This window comes from Pleurodeles waltl, chromosome 4_1 (assembly GCF_031143425.1).
Source record: "Pleurodeles waltl isolate 20211129_DDA chromosome 4_1, aPleWal1.hap1.20221129, whole genome shotgun sequence".
Taxonomy (NCBI): domain Eukaryota; kingdom Metazoa; phylum Chordata; class Amphibia; order Caudata; family Salamandridae; genus Pleurodeles; species Pleurodeles waltl.
The window spans coordinates 202131176-202147884 of record NC_090442.1 but is presented as its reverse complement, the minus strand read 5'-3'; positions in this window follow the sequence as shown (position 1 = coordinate 202147884).

The following is a 16709-nucleotide window of genomic DNA, read 5'->3' as shown; positions in this document are numbered from 1 at the left end:
CACGACTGGCCAGAGGCCATCTCCAGAGTCCTGGAAACATACCAGCAATCCCAGGACAGGATGGGTCAAATATTGACAACCTTGCAGGAAAACCAGAGACTGCAGAGGGAATATTACCAGACGGCCATGCAGCAGTGGTAGGCACACAATGCCACCATGGCCTCCATTTGTGGGGTGCTCACTGAACTTACTAGCAACCTCCGTGCACCCTCCACCCACCAGCATGCCCCTACCAGTAACCAATCAACACCTGTGCCTTCTACATTCGCCACAGTTACTGCAATGGAGGCCCAGCCAGAGGACCCACAGGCTAGTAGCACCCCTGAAGCTGAGGATCCCCCAAGAAAACGAGGTCGTCCATCCAGGCATCCTGCAGGATCTGAGGCCAAGACCAAAAATACCACCAGGAAGTGATCTCTCTCCTGCACATTCTCACTTGTGTGCCACTGAGACACCCAGTTGACTGTCCACTGCCAAAAATCCATTTCTCCTTGGCCCTTAGAGACTGAACCTGTGAAATCAACAGCCGGGCCACCCACTCTGATGCTTTCAAACCCCATGACCCCACTCCTCAGCAAATGGACTTTGAATCACAATAAACACATTTCAGCACAGTAATGGCTTACGTGTCATCATTGTCACCGGTACCATTTAAATTGAAAGATATAAATTGAAATGCACACATAGGTGTCAACAAGTCTGACAGATGGACAGATGTGGCAGGAATGCTCAGCGGGTGTGTCATGACATCCTTCCTGTACTGTAATCCTATTCCAAGGGTGCCAACAGTCATGTCAGATAGCAGAGTGGAACCACACATCTGACCTGAAGATAGATCAAGATAGGGTAAAGCTTCAATGATGTCTCCCATGTTGGTCATCTAATACACATACAGGACATAATGCAATCCACAGGAATTATGTTGCAGTGGGGAGGTCACCACATATCTACAAGTCTGTAGGTCACACACATGCAGTGTAAAAAGACCATTCCTCATAGCTAACATCACCAACAGAAAACCTATGTTACAATGTATAAAACAGGTAGGTATCAGACATCACCTTTGGGAACAGTGTGGATGGGTAGCTGAACTATTATGTGATAGGATTAGGTCAGACCATTGACATCCAAACTGCAGTCTTGAAATCATGCAACATGGGGTACCCTATGCTGAAGTCATGCCATGCCAACAGCAAGTACCACATGGCTTTAGCAGTAAAGCAGTTGCACCTCCCCTGATGGTAAGTCAGCATCCCATCAAGATGCATAACCCAGATGGATGGATGTAGTGCACTCATATACCCTGATGTTAAATACAAGGAGGGACAATGTCACTAGGCAAACAGGGTTAGAGGTTCCATTAACTTTAGACCACACATACCTGGCATTCTTCCGAATCAACTCAGTCCAAAGTCAACGGCATCCTCCTCATCTGCCTCCTTGTCAGTTCCAAAGTCATCAGCCTGAGCCACTGGTCCAGCTGCCACCTCGTCCTCATCCAACAGTGGAATGTGTCTTCTCAGGGCAAGATTGTGTAGCAGGCAACATGTTACAATGATTTGGCAGACTTTCTGTGGTCTATATTGTAGGGCACCACCGGATACTTGTAGGCATCTGAATCTTGCTTTCAGTAACCCAAATATCCTCTCGATTACATGCCTCGTTCGGCCATGAGCCTCATTGTAAATGTCCTCCCCATCTTTTGTAGTGTACCTCACTGGTGTCAGGAGCCAGGGCAGGTTGGGGTAGCCGGAGTCACCTGTGTGCACAAAGGTACAAATCATTAGGGAACTATGAAAGGCATAGAGCCGACTGTGAAGAGAAGCAGCATAGATGTTAGACATAGACAGTGGTACACTTACCAATGAGCCAGAACCCCTCTCTCTGTAGTCATGACATCATTTGCGGGACACTGCTTTCCTCAAGATGTAAGAATCATGTGCAGATCCCGGAAACTTTGCTGTCACATGAGCTATGTATTGGTCGGCAAGACACACCACCTGCACATTGATCGAACAGTGATTCTTCCTGTTCCTGTAGACTTGCTCATTGGCCCTGGGAGGTACCAAAGTCATGTGGGTGCCATCAATGTCCCCTATTACATGTGAAAGGTGTGCAATGTCATAAAAGGCAGACTTCACAGTGTATGGATCAGCACATTGTGGGAACCTGATGTAGCTGTTCAAGTGCAAGTAAGGCATCCAGTACATCCTGTAACACAAAAACTGAACATTGGCTGTGACATTCCTGCAGCCAGTCCCACTGTCACCTGAAAAGATCCTGAGGTAGCCAAATGCAGGACAGATAACACCTGTACTGTTGGTGGGATGGCACAGAGATTACATATGGCTGGCAGGAGATTCGGCTCCAACTGGGTACACAGTTTCCTGATGGTCTGACTGTTCAGACGATACATCTGTATAATGTGTCTTTCTTCCATGGTAACAAGGTCGACTAGGGGCCGGTAGACTGGTGAATTTCCCAATCTACCCATTGGAAGGTATCTAGGCATAGGACAGAACAAAGTGCAGGACATCTGTTACACTGCTGTTACTAAAGTACACCATAGAAGTGTTAAATAGGACAAGTCATGTAAGGTATTTGAAATCTGACACAGGGAAACAGTTATTCACAAACTACACAACTGTGACATCCTGGCTGTCAATTCCATTGCTATACTTGTCACAATGAGTCTGTACAGAGATGGAAGTCAGCCGTAGTAAATTCGTCCCTAAGTTGGATACAGTTATCAAACGTCCACACATTGAAAAGATAATACATCAGACATATTGGCAGGTGTCACTCACTTCACTAGTGAGTTCACATGAGTTGACATCGTACATCAAGCAACTAGTGATTAACAACAACTATGACGCATTAGGATGACATAGATATCTTAAAAATATGTAAAATGGCAGCCGTCTGTCCTGCATGCTGAGGACAGATGGAAGTGACCTAATTCCGCTGGCATTAGTCATCAAGGCGGGAGGTGGTCGGACCGCTGTGCAACTCCTCATTGGTTAACATTGATGTCTATGGGAAACTGGGGCCAATGACGATCACTGCCGGCGGTGACGGTCATCACCGTGGAGGCCATGACCACCATTTTCTAAAGCCCAGCTCACTTGACTCCTGACACTGGAGCAAGCAAGACCTCCACTGCGTGAGCTGCTGTGTTCTGCATCTGGAAGCCACAATGGCATGACCTGCAGGAGATAGGGCCCCAGCCTTCACACCAGAGGAACTGGAGAAACTTGTGGAAGGGGTCCTACCCCTATATGGACAGTTGTATGGGGCGCCAGATAAACAGGTCAGTACAATGTGGAATACTTATCAGCTAGGGTGGTTTTTTGACGGTGAAAGTGTGTGAATATAGACATGGCATGATTGACTGCTGAGGTAGTATTCTATCAATGATAATGACATATTGTGAACTTTGTATGAGCATGTTCCTGTGCATGTTGTGTGTAGGCCACTGCTGTAGGTGTACTGTAACTCTACATGAATATCTCCTTTTGTCTGTGTCTCCCATGAGGTCGGCGCTCATCAGAAAAAGGGGTTATGGAGAGCCATTTCCAAGCAAGTGTGGACCCGCGGAGCACGCACTGCAGAAAGCGGTGGGAGGACCTGAGATGCTGGGCCCAGAAGACCGCAGAGGCCCAACTGGGGACATCCTCCAAACAAGGAAGGGGTGCCCCTCGGACCCTGACCCCCTAATGGCCCACATATTGGCGGTGGCCTACCCGGAGATAGATGGGTGCTTGAGGGCAGCACAGCAGCCACAAGAGGGTGAGTACAGACTGTTTAATATCAGTTGTATGCGCTTCTATTGTGTCAGTTAGAGTACTTAGGTACTAATGAGGTGTGTGTACATTAGATAAGATTATAGTCCTGGCTATTACTTCCACTGTTTAGAAGAGTGTAAATTAGCTTTTAAACATCATGCAGTAATATGTCAGTGCTATACCTCCTTGTCAAGTTACATGTAGACACACTCCTATGTTGAGTGATTTCCCAAACCATAATTCCCTATCCCTGAGTCTGCTTTAGATAGCCAATGTCATCTAGTTTGGGCTGATTTTGGGTAATAAGTCCTGTGAGTAGGGAACTTCTACTGTGAAATCATTGCATTGTCAATGGACTTCTGCACATCATGAATCCTTTACCAACCTCTCTTATATTTTGTGTGGAATGTACTTATCAAGGACATTTGAAAAACAATGTGTCAAAAGTGTCAGATTGGTAAGCATATGTGGATAGTTGGTAGTTTTTATCATTGTAGAACGACTGATGACAGATTGCAGCATATCCAAACTAGTCATTTTGTTGGAATTAGGAGGTAACAGCTTGAATATTAGGTTATATCTTCATGACCAAAATTTGAGGACAATATATCATAGCCATTCCTTGCCACGCCAGAGGAGTAGATTACTTGTTGGTATGTGTACTAGATGGCTAGGTATTGACCCTTTCCTCCCTTTTTTACTCTCCCCCCCTCCCTGTCCTCTTCTATCCTTGTGTGCATCAGCATCATCAGGTGAAGAAGAAGGGGCAGTGGCAAGTTGGGAAGATGCAGCCCATGAGACCCAGGAGGCAGAGTCCACCGACGCTGAAGGGACCAGTGGGACGTAGGTCAAGGGGAGCACCATGGAGGAGACTGGTACAGCTCCGACAGCTTGGTATTCCTCCTCCGATGGAAGCTCCCTGGTGGTGGCGGACCCATCGGAGTCCATCCCAGCATCACCCTTGTCCGCCACCCCCTTACCAGCACCGCCCTCCCTGTAGCTCCTCACCCAGTTGCCAGTGCCCGCTCAACCAGGAGGGTGGGCATCTCCTTCGTCGCTGGCACCTCTGCCCCTGTCCCAGTCAGCCCTGCTACCCTCAATGAGGAGGCTATTGACTTCCTGAGGTTGATCTCTGTGGGACAGTCAACCATTGTGAATGCCATCCAAGGACAGGCATCCCAGATACAACAAAGTAGTGCCTACCTGGAAGGCATTCACAGTGCCTTGGCTGGCCTGCGGAGATCATTTCAGGCTCAGGCCTCCTCTTTGACGGCAGCCAGTGTCCCTTCATCTTCTCTCCCCCCTTCTGCTACCTGTGGCCAATCCAACACCCCTCACCCATCCAGAACACACATACAGACCAGCATTCACACACTACAACAGACAAGGTGTGCAAAGACAAACACCGGCACAACAGAACACACCACAAACATGCACACAGTCAAAACACACCTGCAACCACAACAGCCACTCCATACACTGTCTTCCCCACCACAGTCACATCACCACTCACACCTGCTGTCACTACCCCAGCACTCCCTGATCCTACCACCAGTCCTGTCATACCTGCAGACACTACAAGAACAGACCGCAGACATCCAGCCCACACACCACATCCGCACTCACCATGACAACCATCACGGCCACATGCAGCACATCCACCTTACTTGCAGCCACCACCCCAACATACACTCACACATCTTGCATACCATCTCCCTGCATCTCTTCCCCCTCCTCCCAAAAACATAAACACCTTCACTCACCCACCCAATATACACCCAACGCACACAAGCACACATGGCACACACCTATATCCATGTCGAACACACCAACACCTCCTACAACCACTCCTTCTACCTCCACTCCTAAACCTTTTACCCATGACTTCCCTAGTGTACCTAAAAAACTTTTCCTTGCAAGTATTGACCTGTTCCCTGCCCCTGTCCCACCCCATGATGCCTCAACCCAGACCTTCCACCTCCTAGTCCTCTCATGGCCCCCCCAGTAGTGCCCATTCCCCTCCCCCGCAAGGAAACCGCCCCCTTCAAAGCCTAAGGTCTCTACTCCTACCCTAAAATCAATACCCCCCCACAATCAAAATCTAAGCCTAACCCCCTCAAAACTAAACCCAAGGACCCTCTTCCAAGCCAAAGCCCCCACCACCTCCCCCTCACCCCTGAGGTGCCTGCCTGCCCCATTGATGCCCCTGCCATGTGGAGGCCAATTTGCAGTCAGGAGTCAAGTTGGGGCATGTGACTGTGCCCTATGTTCCTGGGGCACTTAAGACATTTGGACTGGCCAGTAGACCTCACTTGTACATAGTTTTTACTTTCAATTACTTATTCAATACATCTACCCACAGAGATGTGGATGTCAAGGTTGAAAAATTGTCCTGGATTTCCTTCAACATGGTTGTGTTATATCTGTATACTTTGATGATTGTGTTGTATGTGTATAGGAAATATCTGTGTCGCTGCATGCTCTGGGTTGATGACTTGTGTCATGTGCTTGTTGTGATGTGTTGTTATAGTTGTGTGTGGCATTATTTGATAGTTGTATGTGCGTCTGTGTGTTTAGCGATGCATCTGTGATGTCCTTTGTATGTTGATTGGACGTGGCTTGTTACCTGAGGCCTAGTTTGGATGTCTGTACTATTGCTATGATTGTGTGTTGTTGGTACATATTGCTGCCAGTATGTGTTGTCGGGTGGAGTAGTTCGATGTGCCTTTCTGACAATGCGTTTATGTGTTTGTGATGCTGTTGTGTGATTTTTGGGGTTTTGTGTATGGATGTGTTTGACAGTGGCGGTGGTGTGCATGTGGGGTGTGCTGTGTAAGTGGCATGTGTCTGTTGGCCGTAGTGTGTGTATTTGGCATATGCATGTGTCTGTAGATGTGTGTGTTGATGCAGGCTTTTGTTTGCGTGTGGCTATCGCTGTCCGTGCCAGGTGTGTGTGTTGTGTGTGGGTGTGTTATACTGCCCTTCCCTCCAGTGTGTACTAGGTGGGGGTACTTACAGTTGTCGTCTTCGTCATTGCTGGTCATTGAGGTGTATGATGAGATAAAGCTGTGGGAAGACCTCCAGTTCGGGTTCCATGGCGGCCACACACGCATTTGTGTACCTGGAGATGTGTCCCCTTTTACAGTGGCAGTTTCCGCCAGGCTTTTTGTGGTGGTCGGACTGCCCAGGAAATCCTGGTGGTCTCCTGACTCGTAATATGGTGGGCGGTGATTTGGTCCCTGCCAGCCTGGAGATGGCTACCGGTGGCGGTCCGACCACACTGGTGGTACTGGTGGTGACTTGGCTGTGTTGTGCGGTGGGATCACCACTGTGGTCATAATATGGGGGTCTGCCCCGCAGGCCTTGCGGCGGTGCAACTGGTGTGGCGGTCCAGTGACCACCAAACTCTTAATGGGAGCTAGAATGTGGCTTTACAGCCAGGGCTGGCAACTGTGCAACTGGGAAACCAGCTTCGAGCCTTGGCATCAGCTCAACGTCTTGTGATGATGGGCAAATCACATTGTCACGGTCTGAACGATGTTTCTCACCTTTCGATGAAGAATTTGAAAGAGCACCCGGTCTTCTGCTGGTTCTGGGCTGACCAAGATAAGGGCAACCCTTTCTAGTAGCCACGGTCCTGCTTGACAAGAAACACCTAAGCAGACTGTACCCTCCAGACGGAGTCCCAGAGGAAAAAAAAACAAAAATGTGGGAAAAACCTCAACACGGGAACTCCTAAAAAAGAGGACAAAACAAGAGTGGAAAAAGGAAAAAATTGGAAAAATCGCAATCAGAGCAACAGGAACTGGAGAAAACACGACGAACAGGAGCGAGGATCACGACCAAGAAGAAGTGTTTGCAACGCAAAGAAGATCAGAAGTGAAAGGCTTATATACCAGGAGACAGGAAGTGACAAACAGGAAGAAAGAGCGACACTATCTTGGGTTGGGAAAGCCACATAGGAAAGAATAGCAAAAAAGTCGCAGTAGAAAAGGAAAAAGAAAGAAGGCATGCTGGGAAAAAGGAACACCAAGAAGAAGACAACATGGACACCAGAACAAAAAAAAGAACCTGACCGCGTTACGCAGAAGGGATGCCGCAGTAGAGCGTGGCGTCACACACATAGCCCCTCATTACAACCCTGGCGGATGGCGGTATTTTGGAGAAAGGTACTGCCAACAGGCTGGCAGTACCTCTCCCCAAAATATGACATTGGCAGTTTGGCTCAAGCCAAACCGCCACTGTACCACTCCATCCGCCAGGGCGGTAACAGCCGCCGGGCTGGAGACTTCAGTCTCCAGCCCGGCGGCTGTCACTGTCCCACCTGTGGGATTATGACCCCACCTACTGCCATGTTTTTGTGGCTTTCTTACTGCTATGAAAACCATGGCGGTAGGCACTATCTGTGCCAGGGAATTCCTTCTCTGACACTGATAAGGGTCTCCCCCACCCCCCTCCACAGAGTCCTCCCCCATCCTTCCCCTCCAACGACATACACACACATTCATGCACCAACATACACACGCATACACACACTCATACCCACATTCACCCATGCATGCATACATACATTCACACACACACACACACTGACATACATACAAGCACACATGCATTCACACAACACAACATACACACACACTCACACTCACACTCATTCATGCACACACGAATTCCACACGCGACACACCCATATGCACGCACACACAAACATACACCCAGACCCCCCCACACACACACACAACACCCCTCACCCACCTCCCCTGTTGGAGCACCTGGCTTACCTGCTTGCAGGGGGTCCTCCGGCAGGAGATGGGATATGGCCCTGCTGCCAGCAGCAGCGTCCACCAGCAGAACAGCGCCAGGCCGTATTATGGATCATGATACGGTCTGCGGCGGTCTACTGGCGTGGCGCTGCTGCTGGCAGCAGTGCCACCTTACCGCCGTCTGCCGCCATGACCGTAGCCAGACTTCCGCCAGCCTTCTGGCAAAATTCCACCTATGGTCATAAAATGGAGGATGGTAGGTAGCCGTGGCGACGGTGTTTTGGCGGCCGTTGCCGCGGCGGTAGGTGGTCATTACCACCATTGACATAATGAGGGCCATAATCTCCTCGTGCCTCTAAAACATGCATCCAAACTTATATAATGTAAATGACTTTTTTTAAAAAGCACTTCAATACACTAAGGTCCAGTTTAAGCTATAATAAACTGAAAAAAAAGAATAGAAAAATACATTCCTCCTTTTTCATACTAGGTTTATCTTCCCTCTTGTATGTAAAGTACATGGCACAAGTTAAACAATGAGTCAGGTGTGTTAAACACAAGCTTATGTTTGTCTTTTTTTGTGGGTGTTCTTAAGTCAGTAGTCTTTAAATCATATTATATAAGGATACTATGCACAACTTTTGGTGAGACGGAAAATAAGGATGCTGAAGACTAGTGGAGGCATTCTTCATGCACCTAGTAGAAGAAAAGAACACCCTTGAAGGGGAACAACACCTGGAGCCTTGTCATTTGAGATTTGTTCAAAAGAAACTCATGCAGATTGGTGAGTTTAGTTTTGCAGTGACTAGGAGTTACAGAATTAGTCTAATATTGCATGTTAAGCAATAACTGAGTTTAGAGGATGGATATTGGATATCAATCAGCAATTTACAGACTAAAGATGTTACTCTTTTAATTTGTCCTCAAATAGTTCTAGGCCAGCAGAAGAGCTGTTCAATAGCCATAATAGTCCTGAAATAGTTGATTTGAGATGCCAGCATGGCAAGGAAATTCAGAACCGAAGATATTTGCCAAAATGAGATAGTGATTCCTTTCCTCCCAGCAGCCAACTCATTCAAGCTTGCCAAGCTTTTATGTAAGTCTTCATGGTACCCTGGGCCCCAGAAGATTTTATGATGCTGAAAGTAAAAGACCAGTCAGTGAGCAAGAATATAAGAATGTTTTGAAGCCATCTGCTGCTGATGGGATCAAATTGTGACTCTTGCTATGGAAACCTTAGAGGAGGTGAGGGCAAAATAGAAGCAATAGAGTAATGTCTATGGCAATTTTGAGAACAGATTGTAACCATGCCTGAGCCATCCAGAGTGGCAAATTAAAACCACCAAGGTCTTTTGTCTAAGAAGTTGAGCAGGCACAAAATAATAATAACAAAAGGATGAACCGCGTAAATGTGACCAATCTTGCAAGAACATCCCGATGTCAAGAAGATATAGTAAAAGTGGGGCAATTGTTAGTTCAAACATGAGACAAAGGTAGGGGGGCACCAGGAAGGGAGCTCACATGCATGGCTGCATTGATATGAAGCTCTGGCAGTCAGGGGATACAATCCAAAAACATTTGCACTCCTTGGTGTGCTGAGGCGGTATCGCAGCGGTGCACTGTGCCCCCAAAACTAACATTGGCCCAAAAGGGATAAAAAAATGACAGTCTTCTGGCCTGAGTTTCCACTGGCCAGCTTGCAGGGTGGAGTGGGTGGCACACCTACATTCCTGGGGCGCTGCAGTCTGGCTGGTGGAGTCTGGCCACACCGCATACTAGAATGCTCCTGACTGAGGTCAGTCTCCATTGGGGGGTGACCTGCCCAGGTGGGTCCTGGGTGGGAGTGCCGGTTACTGGGGGTTTGGGGGGTGACCCTGCTTTGGGTGGGACATGGCTGCAGATGTTCTGGCCAGACAGGGGTCTGTGCGGCAGCAGGCCTAGGAAATTTCACTGCAATGAGCTTAGGGAGAGTGGAAATGCCATGCTGGGCCATTTGGCAAACACTGATGTGCTGTGGGTGACCAGGGGCTCTCTTTGGTGCTGTGGGGCCCACCCCTAGGAAGTGGCACTGCACTATGATGACCTGAACTCATAATTGCAAACTGGAGAGAGAATTCCCTCACAGACTCTGGCAGCCCAAGGACAGTGTGTACTACATCAGTGCATGTGGTGTTGATCCTTATTAATGCACCTGGCCCTGCAACATCGGGGTGGTGTGTGGATCTGGATTCCCCATACGGCCACTTGTGCAGCAACAGGACAATTGTCCTTAAACAGCTAACCCCCCCCCAAAACAAGCCATAAGCCACATTCATATCAGAAACTCGCGGAGAGTGTGCATCTAACCTATCCAGAACATCTAATGAATGCCATGTAACACAACTGCCCAACATATGGTCTGCTCGTGCACCCCTCTTGAATGATGTGGGAATACAAATGTGACGTGGTGAGGCAGGACTGCCCCTATCAGCACTGTCTGGTGAGCCTTTGCCGAGTGCTGTGGGCCCCCCATTCCCTGTTTGCTGTGTGGATATGTGGCTATTGATAATGAAACTGCGGGTCTGCCTACTGCTGTGCTGCATTGCTGGCAAGGACGCTGCATACTAGAGCACCTCACAGAATGAAAATAGTTCAAAATGGGGACGGTAGAATGCAAGCAGCCAAAGCTACAATTTGAGGCATGCAAGAACCAGTGTATGACAGACGCTGAACCCACCACATCCGCAGAACAAGCTGCTCTGACGAAAAATTGGAGAAAAGATGAGGCTAATATGAAAACCCCCTCCACCTAACGCAAGTTAGCGTAGCATCAATTGAATCCAAAATGGATGCGCTGGGCTTTAGAATGGATAGAATCTCATATAAATTGGAATGGCATCACAACCAGCTAGAGGTAGTTGAGCAGCATATATCAAACACAAAAGATGAGATAATGGTAAAGTGTTTGCCGCTTCTCAATATGGAAAAAGTGCTTAAGGTGATAGCTGCAAAAAATTAAGACTTAGAGGCCAGATCATGAATAATAACATTCACATTCTGGGGGCACCAAAATCTACAAAAACGGGTAAAATGGAAGACTTTGTGGAAAAGATGCTAATAACTTTGCTTGGTGCAGATGTCTTCTCCCAGCTCCTAGTGGTGAAGAGAGCACATAGATCCCAAGGCAATAGACCGACACCCGGTGCACCAGCTAGACCCATCACTGTCCGGCTACTTAATTTCCACAATTGGAACACTGCCCTACATGTGGCTAGAAAGAAAATATCACTAAAGTTTGATGGGAAGATAATATCCCTCTTCCCCAATTCTACCGTTGCAATTCAAGAAGCACGACAGAAGTTGAATACCATCAAACAGCAACTTCAAGCCAACATAGAATATGCAATGCTGTTCCCAGCGCTGCTTCGTATCTCACACGAGGGAAACAAAAGATATTCCAAACCCCCAACAGGCTACCGAGTTTCTGCACAGATTCCCATGGGATGAGCAGCAGGGGACCTATTTGTCGGCTTGATGCCTGGCCTTGACTCCGCTGGTCGATCCAGACTAAGAAGTCTTAGATATGGATCAAATATGGAAGAGTGGCGATGTAGGGAGGCCCTGCCCAACTTGCTTATCGCTATGATGAGCATACCTGAATACCTATCCAATGTGCTGTGCTGGTCTGAATCACTGGTGGAACTATACCTGCCCTGTGGGGCGGGAGAATGATGGGCCATACTGCAGTGGGGTCTCAATGGTGCCACCTGGCTAATATGGCAGTTACTCAGTACTGAGGACTCAGGTGGCATCCTGTTGCTATTGATGTCATGCCTTAGCCACTGGAGGAGACTGTATGGATTCCTGCAATACCCCTGACATGGATTGGGGGACACTTACCAGCTCCTTGGTCTCTCCATTGAGTTAACTCCTACTATGGTTGAAGTGTACATTCTAAATTCAAGATCAAGTGTATATGTAGTTTGCACAGTTGGGATTATTGGAATGGGTTCTTTGTCCTGGTGGGATTGGGCTACCAGTGGGGGTGGGGATGGGGGGGGGGTGGGATAAGGGTTGAAAAGACATATAAAATGTGTAGAGATGCTATGCTTACATCACACTTTATGAAGGAGTTGTACATGCAGAGTACTTGTACATAGGCTCAGACACCCTGATGCTAATTTACAGTTCATATTATAAGTTTACCCATAAATAGTATCTCCTAGACCACTGCCATTCATATCCTGGAATGTAAGAGGACTGAATAATCTCTGTAAGATGAGACAAGTGTTATCATACTTACACAGTCACCTGGCACAGATTGCACTACTGCAGGAGACTCACCTAGCTTCCAGCATGGTGAATAGCTTTGCTAGTAAATGGCCATCATACAGACCACTGTAATAGTACTCATCATACTCCTGGGTATATATGGTGGCCATTTTACTCGAACAAGGGACTTCATACTGGGAACTGGAATCCCTCATATATGACCAGGGGTGATATGCTCTGACATAGGGAAGGTTGACACATGGAGAGTTATGATAAAATACTACGGTCCGAATGCAGATGACCCACATTTTTTCTAGAACATTTTCTCCCCTGACTCGCGCTCAATATTCTGAGGAGCAGATTTCGATTGTGTGGAAAATCACCTTTGCTATGTTGGGAGTTCCAGGCATGCCAAGGCAAGAGAAGGCACATTCTACTGCGGGTACATGGGGATGGTCATGTATTGACTATTGCCTGATAACTGTGGAAGTACCAAGTGGGTGCGCAGCATCAAACATGTTGCTTGCACGCTCTTACATCATTCATCGGTACTGAAGAATATGGAAGTCCTGGGTGTATTCTAGATGAGGCACAGTGGTGCCTCTCCCCAGAGGCCCTCTTACACCTTTGCAGAAATGCTGCAGTGGGAGATAGTGGTTTTTTTTTTTAACAAAAGGAAGGTACTGTTGCCTCCCATGCCATTATCTGGGAGGCCTTTAAGGCTACCGTTCGTGGGAACTATATAGTCTAACACAGTGGGATCTTCTATACCCTGCATAGAAACCTCACACAATTAGGAGTCAAACTAAAGATTCTTCAGACGATACTGGTGGACGGGGGGTGAGATGACACACTAGATCAAATCAGAACTAAAACCATTTAATTCAATGAGACGGGTGCATGAGAATGCAGAGTTAGAGGCAAATATGCACAAGCCAGAAGGTATGGAGAGGGGTAGTGGCCAGATAGATCATTGGCAACACTGATAAGACACTCAAGAGCTGCTAATGACATAACAGAAATACTGAATGAAAAAGATGAGCCATGTCAAAATCCTGCTGGTATCAGAGATGCAGTCCTAGAATATTACAAAACACTATGGCCCTCAATAGGGCCTTGGCGGCAAATGCCGCATACGGCGACGGCCACCAACATACCATCGCCATGGCTACTGACTGTCCATGGCATTATGACCATAGACGGAATTCCGCCAGAAGGCTGGCGGAATTCCGTCTACTGTCATGGCGGTGGACGGCGGACAGCGGACGGCAGTAAGCTGGCACTGCTGCCAGCAGCAGCGCCATGCCAGCAAAACACCGCCTACAGTATCATGTACCATATCATGTTCCATGATATGGCCTGGTGGTGTTTTGCTGGCGGACACTGCTGCTGGCAGCAGGGCCGCGTCCCGTCTCCTGCCAGAGGACCCCCTGCAAGCAGGTAAGTCTGGTTCCCCGACAGGAGAGGGGGGTATTGTGTGCATGAGTGGGGGTGTGTGTGACTGTGTGTGAATGCGTGCATGCATGTGTAATGCATGTGTGCATGAGTGGGTGTGAGTGTACGTGCATGTTGTGTCGTGATATTGCGTGTGTGCCTGGATGAATGTTCGTGAGTGTTGCTGTGACTGTGTATGAATGTATGATGCGTGGGTGAATGTGTGTATGCATGTGTATGTGTGTATGTATGTGCGTGTATGTGTGTAAATGTGCTGGTTGGTGGTAACTTATTCGCAAATGGGAAGGGTCCCCAAGGGACCTGTAGCGTATTTTCATCAATGACAGGAGTCTTCAAGGTGAGTATTACGATTTATTACAGGAGAGCAGATGGTAGCGTCCACTCATTAATATTAAGTGGCTTCAACTGCCCAACATACATAATTCTGAAACGGAATGTAGAATACAGAGTGCCTACAAGGCATGATGCACTTGTGTAACTCTACATCAACATGACACATTTTCTCTCTTCATAAATAAAACAAAAACAAGCAAATACACTAACTTACAAATGTATAAATTAGCCAACAGATAAATGCCATAATACAATGTTATAAGATTATTCTATTTGATAGTCGTACATCCATTTTGGTTAAATTCTTACACATTTTTCTTGCTCCATCCTTACTGTTCCAATACTCCTCTCATCCCCTTTACCACCGCTTCATCATCATCCTTCAGATCTTGGCTTCTATTTTCTCCTACTCCATCCTCCTGACATTCCACACACACTTCTCTCTCTTCATTTACACCTTCAGTAGTATTGTTCTGTCTACTCCCATTTTCTGTTTTTCCTTTCAACCTCTGTTAATTCCAACTCTTTTAAGTCCATATTACTAGTCCTATAGATAACTAGCTCGTTCCATTTATTCTCACAATATAACACAGCAATTCTCTTTAAATACCAAAGTTTGTCATCACCCAACATTAGTGCATTGTGTAAAACTTTAAAAACCTTCAGCAGTCCAGTTAACTGACTTTCACCTTTCTTAACTTTCCAAGGTTTCTTTACTTTGACCATCATTCCTGCTTCTATTGTAATATCTTTAGTGTTTCCCCTCAAATCATATTGTTTTTTGTACATTAAATGAGTATCAACAATACTTTTCCTTCCATGGAAACAGTTCTAGTGGAAGATTGCACCACCCACTCAGGATTAGCTTTGGTTCTGGCTTCACTTTCTCTCATAATTTCAAAAGGTGACATTCCCAAAGCATCACCAATGATAGTTCTGTACATCCAAACTGTTTTGAAAATCTGGATTTCGCAATAATCTTTGTTTTTAATTGCCAGATGCACAGCATTTTGGATTATTCTATTGAACCGTTCTATCATACCTTTACCAATAGGATTGTGAAGTGGTTCTATGTTTGATGCCCACAGTGAAAAAATAATTCAGTGCCTTCTTAGACATAAATTGAATGCCATTGTCACTTATGAATAATGTTGGCAAACCATCACTTAGGAAGACTTCATCCATAAATTGTTAGAACAGCATCAGTGTCTACTTTTCCAACACTTTTGATGACCAATCATCTAGAAACAATATCAATCCAAGCTATCATGTATTTCTGATCTACTCCTCTGGGTCCCATAATGTCTTCTGCCATGGTCTCCCATGGTTTATGTGGAACAATAGATTCACACAAACAGGGCATCAAAGTCCTTAATGACTTATTGAAATTAGAACAGGCAAAACATTCTATCACCAATCTTTCTACACCAACTTCTAAATCGGGCCACCAATACTACTTTTTGGCAATCTGTTTGGTTTTGGAAATTCTTTCATGTCCTTCATGACACAAGCCAAATAATTTCTTTCTCAAGGCAACTGAAGGAACAATTTTCTCATCCCTTCTCACAATGCCATTCTCTACAGATAATTCCTTTTTTTACTTTCCAAAAATGTTTCAGGTCTGTAGACAAATCAAATTTGCTAGGCCAGCCTGATTTAATAATTTTGATTAATCTTTGCAAAACAACATTGTTAGCATATTTTTCATTCCATTCTTCTTTCGTAACACCATCAACACATGGTTCATAAACTACTACTATATTCAAATGTTCCCATTTCTCACACTCTTGAATAAGCAATGGAAGTCTTGCTAAAAAATCAGCTATAATATTGCTTTTACCTGGAACATATTCTATCTTATAGATGAAATCCTGCAGTCTCATGGACATTCTTGCTATTGTATTGTATTGTATTGTAATAGTATTTATATAGCGCTTACTACCCCAGACGAGGTGCCAAAGCGCTTTTTGGCAAGTAGCACGCTACTCCTGAACCAAAGAGGAATTACTGGTGGATTAGTATGGGGAAATATGAGTACAGTTTTAGTATTATTATGAGTTAATTTGTGCAGAGGATATGTGAGTTTGTTCGTTGGATTGACTAGAGTAATGGAGGGATA